We start from the raw sequence: 15126 nt of genomic DNA, 5'->3' as shown, positions 1-15126 counted from the left end.
ACTGTATCACCCTTCACAATCTTCGAGGCAATAAATTTCTTCATCTGATAAGTAGTAGCACGATCTTTCAACTATTTATAATCCTCCTATTCAGCATACCTTAGCACACCAATAAGCTTGTTCATTCTCAACTTATTGAGCTCAAACATACCCTCAAATACCTTAACACCCGAATCTCTCAAACTAGAGCCTGCCTCACTTACTTTATCCTTCGTTTTCTTTTCCAAACGCTCTTCGGCAGCTTGATAATATTTTGTAGTAAGGAACGGAAATCCTTCATCCGTGTTTGAATGAGTGTACATATCAGGATATTCATCGGCCGTCGCGTCTTCAACCTCCACGTCTTCATACTTAAATGACATATTCCCTATTGAAATACTCATGTCAAACCTCACTTCCTCGTCATCCATGAACTCCACATCGTCCTCTTTATCCAATCTATCCACATACTTCTCATTCAATTCCAGAAGAAAGGAACTTTGTTCTCTTGTTCACGAATAGTCAACAAATTCACATTCTTCGATCTCATTCGCGTTAACCCTACTCATTACAATACCTTTATCATAATCCATAAACAGTATCATGTTATCATTCACAGACTCAGTCATTTGCATATTAGTAGTATCTTGATACACTTCTAATTGCTTCATCTGTTCTTCAACACCGACACAACCACCAGATACACCAGCACCGGGTTGCAGCTCACCACTTGCACCAGTCTCGGGGTCTTTATCGTCTTCGTTACCCTTCAATTTCTTCAGCATATCATCTTTACATGTAAGTTGAAGGATAAATTCGTCTTTTTTCTTAATCTTCTCCCTCTTAAGTTGTAACCAAGGCTTTCAACTCCCGGTTCTCTCTTTGAAGATACTGCAACCCTCTCATCATTTGTCGTTGATAAACCTTCAGTTTTTCTTAAAATTGTCTATCTGCCGCCATTTGATTTCCTTGCATTTATGGATTAGATTCAATAATTGAAACATCTAATTTTGAATAGGCATGTTATAGAATGATGGAGGGGGACCTGCCGGACGATTGATTGACATGAACGAGAAGTCTGGTTGTTGCATAGGTCTTGGAATATAACTTGTAATAACAACTGTTTGTTGAGGAGTCCGCATCAGAGATAGCATAGCTTGTGAAATAGATGCGAACCTCGTATCAGTCAAAATTGACGTCGATTCTGTAGCCACTGGTGTTTGTTGTGATGTTACATTAACTGTTTGATGTGGTTGGGATTCCAGAATCACAACCCTAGAACCTCTATGAGTTCTATGTTTAGCAGGCCTCTCAGTTGCCACTGCTTTGCATTGTGTTTGCGTTAGCTACTTCACGATCAGCACTACTTGGACCATCATGTCCATCACCTCCATCATTTCCACCACCACCACTATTGTTCCCACCTTCACATTCGGAATCAGAATCACCGTGGATCCAACAATCATTAGGTGGACATACATAAATATCACGAGCTAGATGACCGATAAGTCTTTTGAAATTAGACCCATTCTCTGTAGTATGATTATGATACATCCGAACACGCCTCATTGTTTCTCCATTCATGTGTTCCAAAGTCAAGATATCATCAGAATTATCTAGATCCTTCACCAGATTCGATTAAAGATATTTAATCATCAGTTGAAAGAACCTCGAGTACATGAATAACTTGTTTTTCACATGTCGCGTCATACAATTCTCCTTTAAATGATAGAATACAAGCTCGGAGAAGTTGAACGGCTTATTCAAAACCAAGGCAACGAATGTAGACTGTAACATTGTATGGCATTTTTCGTAACCACCTTTACGCCCGCCGAGAAAATGTATAAGTAAAGGAGGTACTTAATGCTCGCATAAATACGCCTTGTTGTATTGGGACTTGGTAAGATAGCCTTTATACTTCAAACGTGTAAAGATGATATGTTGAAGAAACTGAAGGGTAATGACGACGATAAACACCCCTAGGCTAGTACAAGTGGTGATCAACAACCAGGTGTTGGTGTATCTGGTGGTAGTGTTGGTGTTGAAGAACCGGGAAAGCAATTAGTAGTGTATCAAGATACTACTAATGTGTAACCGATTGAGTCTGTCAAGGCTAACATATGATAAAGGTATTGTAATGAGTATGGTGAACGTGGAGGAGATCGAAGAAGAGAATTTGTTGACTATTCGTTAAAAAAAGAAAAAATCGCCTTACTTCTGGGATTGAATGAGGAGGATGTGTATAGGTTGGAGAAAGAGGACAATGCGGAGGTCATGGATGACGAGGAAGTGAGGTTTGACAAATGTATTCCAACAGGGAATACTTCGTTTAATTATGAAGACGTGGAGGTTGTAGACGTGACGGCCGAGGAATATCCTGATATGCACACTCATTCAAACATAGATGAAGGATTTCCGTTCTTTACTACAAAACATTATCAAGTCGCCTCGCACTTTGAAGAAAGTTCCTGGGAAGACTTTTCCCCAAAGTACTTACAAGAAATTCAATATGTGGTATTATGATAATCGAACATGTGAAATCGTGATTGTGATGGGTTTGGGGAGGAAGACGGAGTTTGATTGCGTTATCGACCCTATGTGGTTGGTTCTTATCTGAGTCTGGTAACGATGTGTTATTCAGTAATCAGATCAGATGGGTTGATATTAAATATTATGATCTTGCTATGCAATTCCAACGTGTGATTCGTGTTTATCTTCGTTCGGGATTCATAGTTGTGCGGATTGGAAGACCAAAAAATTCAAGCCATGAAGACAAATAGCTCGAGACGAGGGGGAGTTTGTTAGTACACGTTTTGTTCGTCTCGTTTTTTGTTTAACGTAATTGGTTGTTATATTAAAGTATATGTGGTGTTTTGGTAAATGCTCTAGGTACATTCGTCGTTGAATGACACATTCGTTAGAGTAGCTAATTATGAATGTATCCATTCGTGTTTATTTAGGCTCATTCATTAGGCCTGTTAAAGAATGAGGACTATGAATGTGTTATTCGTTAGTCTAAAATATTAGAGGTTAACATGTGATGACGAATGAAGTTCATTCGTTATGGCGTGTACAATGAATGACTTCATCGTCTATATATATCTGTAAAAGATTCAAGTCATTAAGATTTATTATTATCCATTGTTTGTGCACTGTTATTTTGCCAAATTGATCTCTCAACCATCTCGTTAACGTAATTCACTAAGACCTAATCGTATATAATATCATAGACTAGATCCGAGTGTAACTGATGTGGTAATCAATCAGAACTGGTTTCTCATATTCTCAATGTGTATCATCGCCTTTGCAGTTGCCCTATAACAATCACCAAAGAGTGACTTGTGTACCCTTCATGTGGCTCTGAAGAACATTCTGTTGGTGCATTTTGTGACCGTCGCTATGCAATTCTGATCAGCGGAAACGATGTACGAAGTTAGGACAACTTCGGCGAAGTTAGAACAACTTCGCCATAGGCGAAGTTGTAACAACTTCTTCCATAGGCGAAGTTAGAACAACTTCGCCTACAGGCCCAAGCCCGTGAAGTTGTTTATATATATATATATATATATGTGTCTTGGTTAGGTTTGTGTATCCAGAAAATTAGAGTGTGTTTTGTGTAGTTCAATTGTCTAGAGAGAAATTCAGAGGGAGAGTCGTTTGGGACGGCCCGAGGTAGAGCTCACCTCGGGTCGGCCGTGTTTCTGTTTATGTTCGGTATGTAACGTGTTTGGTTATTATATAAAAGATCTGCAGATGTGTTTATCCCTTTCGTGTGTTTGTTCGTGTGTTTGTATGTGTGTAATCGTGTTCTTCGTCTTCTACACCAATAAATGAGTCTAGGTGGATTCCGCACTCCTAGACCTCGTGCGGATCTCGTATCGATCGGCGACGGGGGACTTACAAGTGGTATCAGAGCCTTAGGCTCTTATGCTATGGTTCGATATCTGCGTTTTGGTGTTTCTGGCACGTTTCTGATGCGTTTCTGGCCGAACAGCCGCCGCAGGCGAAGTTATGGGGTTCAGGCGAAGTTGTCGCTTAAATTTTAGGGTTTAGGCGAAGATATAAGGTTAAGCGAAGTTATTCACAACTTCTCCTACCTCACAAGTTCGCTTATCTCAGGCGAAGTTATGGACAGGCGAAGTTAAGGAGGAGCGAAGTTGACTTTAGGCGAAGTTAAAAAATAAAAAAAAAATAAAGTGTTTGGAGTTTTCGTCTGTATGGCCAGGTGTACACGATTATTGTGAGACCTAAGACGTTGTTCCGTGAACGAGTGAAACTTGTTATCTCTTGGTCTTACGTGTGAACAAATACGTGTCAACTCTGGATATAGAGTTGAGGTTGTGAATGGGATATTGATTGAAACTGGATATTGACACATATTTGGGTGTTTGTGGGCAATGAAATAGTTGTTGTTCGAGGTTGACCAACTGAAGAAAGTCAAATTGAACTGAAGGTTTTTGTCATTACTGGATTGTGGCCAGAGCATATTATTTATGTTATTTTCAAGGCGTTCGAGAATTGGATGCTGAAACGTGATGCTTATTTATTAAAGTGAAAATTCTGGAACAAGTTGGATTTAATCGGGAATTAAAGTGTTTATGTTCTTGATCGTTATCCCTGGTGATTGAAGATGCTTCGGATTAATTAATGGTCATGTGTGTTAGATTCTGTCAAGGTGGTTTTGTGATGAAAGTGATCACTTGATGTTGAGTAGTTGAAGATTAAACCTTATCGTATGCCGACGTGTTGGTGAAGTTGTGGAGGGAGCCCAACTTCACGTGTTGGTGAAGTCAGAAGGACTCACGTGATTGGTTGAGATGATCAATTAGGCACGGGGATGCATGCATTTCAAAGACCTCAATCTATATAGTCGGAGAAGCTTACACTGAAGGGGAGATCGGATATGGAAGACGCTGGGTGATTGGTAGATTTGTGAAGCTACAAGACAGTTTCAGGCACGGCTGGTTGAAGAGCAAACAGAAGATCATCAGTTAAGAGGGAGTCTGTTGGTGCATGTTTTGTAACAGATGATCTTTTGTGTTTGTTAGAATTGAGAGCAACGGTCAAAGGGGAGTCTGTTGGTGCATTTTGTGACCGTCGCTATGCAATTCTGATCAGCATAAACGATGTACGAAGTTAGGATAACTTCGCCATAGGCGAAGGCGAAGTTGTAACAACTTCTGTCATAGGCGAAGTTAGAACAACTTCGCCTTAGGCGAAGTTGTAACAACTTCGCCTACAGGCCCAAGCCCGTGAAGTTGTTTATATATATATATATGTGTCTTGGTTAGGTTTATGTATCCAGAAAATTAGAGTATGTTTTGTGTAGTTCAATTGTCTAGAGAGAAATCCAGAGGGAGAGTCGTTTGGGACGGCCCGAGGTAGAGCTCACCTCGGGTCGGCCGTGTTTCTGTTTATGTTCGGTATGTAACGTGTTTGGTTATTATATAAAAGATCTGCAGATGTGTTTATCCCGTTCGTGTGTTTGTTCGTGTGTTTGTATGTGTGTAATCGTGTTCTTCGTCTTCTACACCAATAAACGAGTCTAGGAGGATTCCGCACTCCTAGACCTCGTGCGGATCTCGTATCGATCGGCGACGCCCCGGGGGGACTTACACATTCCCATCCTATTCGCTTTCCATACTCATGTAATTACATTAAACATTAATATTTTTTTCTCCTATTCAATTAAATAATATATTTTTTATACTTTTGTAATTATTTTTCTCACTACTTCACTCACAATCACTCCAAGAAAATGTTAAATAATTATACAATATGAATAATAAAGCCTCAAATTTAAATTTCTCGTATAACATTTTATATCTTATCTACTCATAACCACTCATGACTGTACCATATTTGTTTGGTATCATTTTCAATCAACTTAACATTGTCACATGCGGGGTCAACAATAATCAAAACTTAATTATTGTTTTGTTGAGTGTTCGTAATCGACTAATCGTTGACAATCATAAACAAAGTCACTATTCCATAATATAAATACTTATTTCATGTGACTTTCATCGATAATTGAAATTTTATGCTTCTCGGTGTACTTTTGCAATATCAATTCTAAAATATATATTTAGTAATTTTATTTATATATAACTATTCTTCTACTATTATAGTATGGTCGGTATAAAATAAAAACTCACTTAAGTTGAAAAAACTCTAAAAACTAATTCTCAACAACATGTTTCTAATTAATTCAAATATTATGGTTCATAATTAAAGTTAATAAAAAACGTAAAAATAAAATTACATTTATTTTCTTCTAAAAATATGTTTAGAAGTTTAAAGAAATGTAAAAAAATTACAAAACAACTTTTTTACCTGATGTTTTGTATTAGATGTAACAACATATATTACTATTATGTATGTTATATATACAAAAAAAAAATGATGTTGCATACGGTTTTCACGGGTTTTCTCAACTCAAATGGGTTTTGTTCTATACATGCCTTTATCTATACATAATAAATAACTTGTTGAACTACGTGTCACAGTTCCGTGAACCCAATATTAATTTTTTCTTATCTTATTTTACCCATTCATATTTATGGTAATCAAATAAATTAAAGTAAACTACAAATTCTTAACGGGTTTGGGCACCTTTATCACATTCAGCCATTTTTTCACTTGTTTTTGTTTTTTCTTTTGTTTTTTAGAGGAGAGTGAAACTTACGTGTAAACCTACCTATTCGGGGCTATGTTCAAGGTCAACTCGTCGACCGTCATGAGATCGTACCCCCTGATGCACGGGGATTGGATGAAATCCTTAAATCCTCGCCCACTTTCGGGTTCGAATCCGGAATTAAAGCCATGATTAGTCCCTACACGCATATGTCCTTTGAACTGGCCCAATTACACATGGGTTTCAAAATGAGAGGTATTTCTATCTCATTAATCTCATTTAGGAATCTAATTTGATTGTTAAAATAGCCATTTAAATGAGAGGTATTTATGTATTTGTAGATGTTTTATTAATTTTTTGTATAGAGTGAACAACATTTTTCGTCTCTATAGTTGGTCAATTTCGTCACTGTGATGGGTCATCTTCAGTTTATGACCTAAAAGGATTCGAGGAAATGTTATTGGTCCGGCTAAGCCCAATTGTATATTTAGTTATCAAAAACCCAACATACTCGAGCCAAAACATCTGGAAACATTTTTGGTGTGACGGCTAGTTAATATGTACATCTCTTAATAGGGGAAAGTGAATACGGTGCTGTGAGTCATGTAACCTTACACGTAAAACCCATCAAAACTACGTATTTTTGATAAAAATACCTAAAAACTAAATAGGATTAAAACACCCACACGTAAAACCCATCTACTCTTCTCTCCTCTGCTTCATAGCAAACCCAACAACCCTAGGAAGTTCACAGAGATGATCGACGATTAACAAGGACAGACGAAGATTGGTACGTTTTTAAATCGATCAGGTTCTTGATTAATTGATAGGATTAAACCTAAATGAAAACGAATATTAATGTTTGGTTCTTGATCAACCCTATTGATTTCAAGCTTCTTGATTAATTGATAGGAAATTTTGTGTACTAATCCACGTTCCGATTCTTTCTTTCACTTGTAGATTATCACTTTACATGTTCCAATATTTTTCTTTTATTGATGCAGGGCATCCACACCATAATGGATTTAGTAACGGTTCAATCAGAGAATAGCTTTTTAAACAAATCTTATTGAACATATTGATTCAAATGGGTATTGGTCACAAATAACGGTTCCGACGTTGAAGTGGACGAATTAGAAGTTGCGGACTTGGATTTTGGGGTTGAAAAAGAAGTAACAAATTGTCACACCCTCAAAATCCACTAACGGGGTTTTACCGTCAGAGGGTGTGAACTAACAGGATCGGATTCATTAGTTATAATCAAACCATAAAAACGTTTACGAGTAATTAAATGCGGAAGCGTAAAACCATAGAAACCAATGTTGCGTCACGCAGGACGACTTAAAACCCAATGATAACTGTTTAAAATAAGTTTGCATAATTAAAAGTGTTTCAAGCAATGCATGATCCTAAACCGCGCGCCCGCCTCGGCTACCTGAGAATAACATACTAAAAGTGTCAACACGGGGTTGGTGAGTTCACAAGTTTATATAAAATAAAGCGTTTAGCGTTTGCGTTCAGCGTTCTGCGTTCAGCGTTTTGCGTTCAGCGTTTTGCGTTAAGCGTTTTGCGTTCAGCGTTTTGCGTTACCAGATAGTGTTGTGTCAATTATATATCTATAGGTAGCTAGCCTATAAAACAAGTATTACTATGTGTTCGACGCCGAAGCTGACTGTTTATCATTTGCCTTGCCACAAGGTCTATCCCGACCATGGTATGTGTTTAGCCAAGATTACACCCACTCGACCTCCAGTCGAGTTTAGCGTTGGGTGGGGTTTGTCAAACCCAGTAGTACTACTCAACAATGACTCGCTATTATCCAATATTAAACGGTTCGATGTGAATGAAGGACTTTAGTTATTGCGTTTGCCACTTAGTCTTTACAAGTGATATATAATCTATATTAACAAAATCTTAAATGCGTTTTCGGAGTATGTTATCTCCCCCAAGTGAAAAGCGTTTGAAAACAGTTTAAAAGGGGTAAGTGAACTCAATGTTTGTGAAGAAATCCAAAATAAATCACCTAGTGATGCGCGTCACAGAAAACTCTCTCTAGCGTTCTAAAACAACAAGGAGATTTTCTAAGTATCGGAACTAATATCGAGTCTCTAGACCCGGCACATAATTCCTAATCACAAGATACGTTTCGTGTTTGTTTGTGAATCGTGTGTGACTTAATGAGTACATTTGTGATACGATACGTGTGTGAGCAATTATTTACGTGTCATGTATTAATAATGTACATCACTCTCCCCGTAAGGGCAATTAAGTCAAAATACGACAATCAATTAGCAATTATTCCCCGCAAGGGCATTTTGGTCAAAACATAACAATTATATAGCAAGTATTCCCCACAGGGGCAATTTGGTCAAAACATAACAATTAACTAGCAATTATCATGTTTCATGCATTTTCACAAAATTCAGCAGCTAGTTTCACCAAGACAGAAATTCTACTTGAAAGATTGTACTATTCCCCCGATCATAGCATCTCAATTAATTTACCAAAAATCATCACTAAAGAATGCATGTGTTAGGTTTCCAGAACATATTTTATTTTATTTTTATTCCACATAGATTTCTCATAATGATCAAAACACTACAGCAAGCTCATAACAGTCAAATTCATGCGCAACAGAATGTTATTTGAAATTGTCGTTAAATGAAAAATCCAACAAATGCAAGATCACTTGGGTTAGGTTCCTAACTCAATAAGACAACTTCCAGAAGTTGAACCAACCCAATTGGTCTCGTAGTTCATGAGATATAACATTTACAAAACAACCTAACAGCAGGTCTAACAACTCAGCTTTGCACAACGTTTTTGTAAAATCATAAAGGTTAACTTTTACACGTCCAAAAATTGCAAATTTATATTCTATAGAAACTAGACTCAACCTAGTTTTCTGTAGTATCAATAATCTCAACCAATTTTCAACTTACACCCCGTTACAGTCAATTAAACATAAATAACACAATCTGTCCAGAAACTGTTTGCATCCAAACTCAACATATTAACTATCTATGAACCATAATTCATTCATATCACAATCTAGACTCCATAATCACTATCCATGAACATCAATTACACATTACATACATGATTAGGGTTTTTGTTTGAACTCAAATCAAAGACACAACAATTAACATGCAATAATATCAAAACTAGTTATCAAATCATCATCAATACACCATCAAATCAACAACAATCATATGAACGCCATACATAAGAAAAATCGGACCTAGGGTTTGTAATTTATACCTTAAAAAGCACCAATACAAGCAATAGGAAGGTAGGAGATGGCTAGAAACGGATATAGGATGCTTCAGTTGTGAAAAACAAGATCAAAATCCAAGCGGTATGTGTGTGTGTGTGAACCGATTGTGAGGAGAGGGGGAGGGGGGGTTTGGCCGTCGGCTATGTGAGGGAAAGAGGGAGGGGAGTTAGGCTTTATACTAATATTATTTAATAACATGTTACACTTTAGTCCCTAAACTTCCAAATGTTACATCTCTAGCTTATTTAACTTAGTTTTGCACATTGAGTTAACATTATATAGCATGTTATCACATAACACATAATCCTAACACATAATTATCACATAATTAGTGTTTTGAAGTTTTTCGTTTATTCACCAATCGTTTGCGTCAACTCGTTTGTGTTTCGGTGCAATTCCCGAAAGACTACACATGTAGTAAGTGTTAAGCGTCATTTAAACCCTAGTTTAAATGTAATGAGGTGTGCGTTATAGATTCAGTGATCTAAAGTTTGAATTGACGGAGTTGAGATAACGGAGTTAACCTGAAATTGACGATTGTCACATCATTCCCATGTTAAAGAATTTTCGTCCCGAAAATTTGAGTCAAGTCGTGATGAGTGTCTGAAAAAGTAAGAAAAATTTTCAGTTTGTCATATCATCCCCTAGTAGAAAGAAATTTCGTCCCGAAATTTAATTCATACCTCCGGTGATTTCTGACGGTTTGCCGGGTTTCGCGGTTTTCTGTGTTTGGTCAGCCCTTCAAAAAGGTGAGGATACTTTTTCATCATTTGATCCTCGCGTTCCCACGTGAACTCCGGTCCACGTTTCGAGTTCCAACGAACCTTAACAATTGGAATTTTGCTGTGCTTGAGCGTTTTGGTTTCCCAATCCAAAACCTCAACTGGTTCTTCAATGAAGCGTAACTGTTCATCAACTTGCAGTTCGTCCAAAGGGACTACTTGGGTTTCATCGGATAGGCATTTCTTTAAATTCGATACGTGAAAAACATTGTGTACACTGCTGAGTTCCGCTGGTAAGTCCAGTCGGTACGCCACCGGACCAACGCGTTCCGTTATCCGGTAAGGACCAACATATCGTGGGTTGAGTTTGTTTCGCTTTCCAAAGCGAACCACACCTTTCCAAGGTGAGACTTTGAGTAACACTTGATCGTTCACTTGAAATTCGAGAGGTTTTCGGCGCTTGTCTGTGTAACTCTTTTGGCGATCTCGTGCTGCTGCCATGCGGTTTCGGATTTGAACAATCTTTTCCGAAGTTTCGAGTACCAGTTCTGGACCAGTGATTTGGCTGTCACCCACCTCTGCCCAGCAGAGAGGTGATCGACACTTCCGTCTGTACAACGCTTCAAACGGCGCTGCTTTAATACTTGCGTGGTAGCTGTTATTATACGAAAACTCTACCAAAGGTAAGTGAGGTTCCCAACTTTTTCCGAAATCCAATACGCATGCACGCAACATATCCTCCAGGGTCTGAATAGTTCGTTCACTTTGCCCATCCGTCTGAGGATGGTATGCTGTGCTCATATCAAGACGGGTGCCTAGTGCGCTTTGTAGCGACTTCCAAAAGTGCGAAGTGAAACGGGAATCTCGATTCGAAATGATTGAGACAGGTACTCCGTGTCTAGACACCACTTCTTTCATGTATACGCGAGTCAGTCTTTCCATTTTGTCCGATTCCTTAATCGCTAAGAAGTGTGCAGACTTAGTCAACCGGTCAACGATCACCCAGATGGTATCGCATCCCGTCGGTGTCTTAGGTAAACCCGTGATAAAATCCATTGAAATGTGTTCCCATTTCCACATTGGAAGTTCCGGTTGTTGTAGTAGGCCAGATGGTTTCTGGTATTCTAATTTGACTCGGGCGCAAGTCAAGCATTTGCTCACGTAGGTGGCAATGTCGGCTTTCATGTTCGGCCACCAGTAAAGTGCCTTTAAGTCGTGGTACATTTTATCTGAGCCAGGGTGGATAGAATATCGGGGCTTGTGTGCTTCGTCCATCACTAGAGTTCTCAACTCTCCGTATCGTGGAACCCAAATCCGGTTCTCAAAATATCGGACCCCGTCCGATTTGGTTTCAAGTTGCTTGTTCATGCCCCGCATGAGTTCTGATGGAAGATTATCATCTTTCAAAGCTTCGAGTTGCGCCTCGCGAATTTGATCGGGTAAGTTGGCATGAATCGTGAGTTGCAATGCTCGCACTCGCCTGGGTTTATCAGTTTCTTTCCGGCTGAGAGCGTCGGCCACTACATTGGCCTTGCCAGGGTGGTACTTGATGGCACAATCATAATCCTTAAGCAGCTCAACCCAACGACGCTGTCGCATGTTCAGCTCCTTCTGATCGTAGATATGTTGGAGACTCTTGTGGTCGGTGTAAATGGTAAACTTGGTACCATACAAGTAATGCCTCCATATCTTAAGGGCAAACACCACATCTCCGAGTTCCAAATCATGGGTCGTGTAGTTCTTCTCGTTAACCCGCAGTTGTCGAGAGGCATAAGCTATAACCTTCTCGAGTTGCATCAGCACACAACCGAGACCTTGTATCGATGCGTCACAGTGTACCTCAAAATTCTCCGTTCCCTCGGGTAGGGCTAGAATAGGGGCGCTACAGAGTTTGGTTTTCAACAGTTGAAAAGCGGATTCTTGCGCGTCACCCCAAATGTACTTAGTGCCTTTGTGAGTCAAAGCGGTGAGGGGTTGGGCAATCTTTGAAAATCCTTCAATGAAACGCCGGTAGTAGCCGGCCAGTCCTAGGAATTGCCGCACCTCAGTCGAGGTCTTAGGTGCTTCCCAGTTTTTGATGGCCTCTACTTTACCGGGATCGACATGGATACCATTCTCGTTGATCACATGTCTTAAAAAGTGAAACTCGCGAAGCCAAAATTCGCATTTCGAGAGTTTTGCGTACAGTTTTTCCTTCTTCAATAGTTCCAGAATTTACCCTTAAGTGTTCCTCATGGTCAGCCTTGTCCTTGGAATAAACCAGGATATCGTCAATGAACACAATAACAAACTTGTCGAGGTACGCCTTTCATACTCGATTCATGAGATCCATAAATACGGCTGGTGCGTTGGTTAGTCCAAAAGGCATAACCGAAAATTCGTAGTGACCATACCGTGTTCTGAAAGCCGTTATTGAAATATCTTCTTCGCGCACTCTTAGTTGATGGTAACCAGATCGCAGATCGATCTTCGAGTAATAACTCGATCCTTGGAGCTCGTCAAACATATCATCAATTTGGGGTAAAGGATAACGGTTCTTGACCGTCACCTTGTTCAACTCCCGGTAGTCGATGCACATGCGGAAAGTCCCGTCCTTTTTGACAAATAAGACAGGGGCTCCCCATGGCGATGAGCTAGGTCGGATAAAACCCTTATCCAACAAATCCTGCAACTGAGTGGACAGTTCCTGAAGCTCCGCCGGTGCGAGCCGATACGGGGCTCGTGCTATAGGTGCTGCACCGGGTGTCAACTCGATTTGGAATTCGACTTGACGAATAGGAGGGAGTCCAGGCAAATCCTCCGGGAAAACTTCCGGAAAATCTCGCACAATCGGTATATCTTCAATTCGCTTCTCCTTCAATTTGCATAATTAAAAGTGTTTCAAGCAATGCATGATCCTAAACCGCGCGCCCGCCTCTGCTACCTGAGAATAACATACTAAAAGTGTCAACACGGGGTTGGTGAGTTCACAAGTTTATATAAAATAAAGCGTTTAGCGTTTGCGTTCAGCGTTCTGCGTTAAGCGTTTTGCGTTCAGCGTTTTGCGTTACCAGATAGTGTTATGTCAATTATATATCTATAGGTAGCTAGCCTATAAAACAAGTATTACTAAGTGTTCGACACCGAAGCTGACTGTTTATCATTTGCCTTGCCACCAGGTCTATCCCGACCATGGTATGTGTTTAGCCAAGATTACACCCACTCGACCTCCAGTCGAGTTTAGCGTTGGGTGGGGTTTGTCAAACCCAGTAGTACTACTCAACAATGACTCGCTATTATCCAATATTAAACGGTTCGATGTGAATGAAGGACTTTAGTTATTGCATTTTCCACTTAGTCTTTACAAGTGATATATAATCTATATTAACAAAATCTTAAATGCGTTTTTGGAGTATGTTATCTCCCCCAAGTGAAAAGCGTTTGAAAACAGTTTAAAAGGGGTAAGTGAACTCACTGTTTGCGAAGAAATCCAAAATAAATCACCAAGTGATGCGCGTCACAGAAAACTCTCTCTAGCGTTCTAAAACAACAAGGAGATTTTCTAAGTATCGGAACTAATATCGAGTCTCTAGACCCGGCACATAATTCCTAATCACAAGATACGTTTCGTGTTTGTTTGTGAATCGTGTGTGACTTAATGAGTACATTTGTGATACGATATGTGTGTGAGCAATTATTTACGTGTCATGTATTAATAATGTACATCACTCTCCCCGTAAGGGCAATTAAGTCAAAATACGACAATCAATTAGCAATTATTCCCCGCAAGGGCATTTTGGTCAAAACATAACAATTATATTGCAAGTATTCCCCACAGGGGCAATTTGGTCAAAACATAACAATTAACTAGCAATTATCATGTTTCATGCATTTTCACAAAATTCAGCAGCTAGTTTCACCGAGACAGAAATTCTACTTGAAAGATTGTACTATTCCACCAATCATAGCATCTCAATTAATTTACCAAAAATCATCACTAAAGAATGCATGTGTTAGGTTTCCAGAATATATTTTATTTTATTTTTATTCTACATAGATTTCTCATAATGATCAAAACACTACAGCAAGCTCATAACAGTCAAATTCATGCGCAACAGAATGTTATTTGAAATTCCCGTTAAATGAAAAATCCAACAAACGCAAGACTACTTGGGTTAGGTTCCTAACTCAATAAGTCAACTTTCAGAAGTGGAACCAACCCAATTGGTCTCGTAGTTCATGAGATATAACATTTACAAAACAACCTAACAGCAGGTCTAACAACTCAGCTTTGCACAACGTTTTTGTAAAATCATAAAGGTTAACTTTTACACGTCCAAAAATTGCAAATTTATATTCTATAGAAACTAGACTCAACCTAGTTTACTGTAATATCAATAATCTCAGCCAATTTTCACCTTTACATCCCGTTACAGTCAATTAAACATCAATAACACAATCTGTCTAGAAACTGTTTGCATCCAAACTCAACATATTAACTATCTATGAACCATAATTCATTCATATCACAC

Source organism: Bidens hawaiensis, unplaced genomic scaffold (genome assembly GCF_021521415.1).
Source record: "Bidens hawaiensis isolate Kalapana, Puna unplaced genomic scaffold, B.hawaiensis_p1.1 tig00027176_1, whole genome shotgun sequence".
NCBI classification, from domain to species: domain Eukaryota; kingdom Viridiplantae; phylum Streptophyta; class Magnoliopsida; order Asterales; family Asteraceae; genus Bidens; species Bidens hawaiensis.
The sequence above is the reverse complement of the archived record's forward strand: the minus strand, read 5'-3'. Positions refer to the sequence as shown.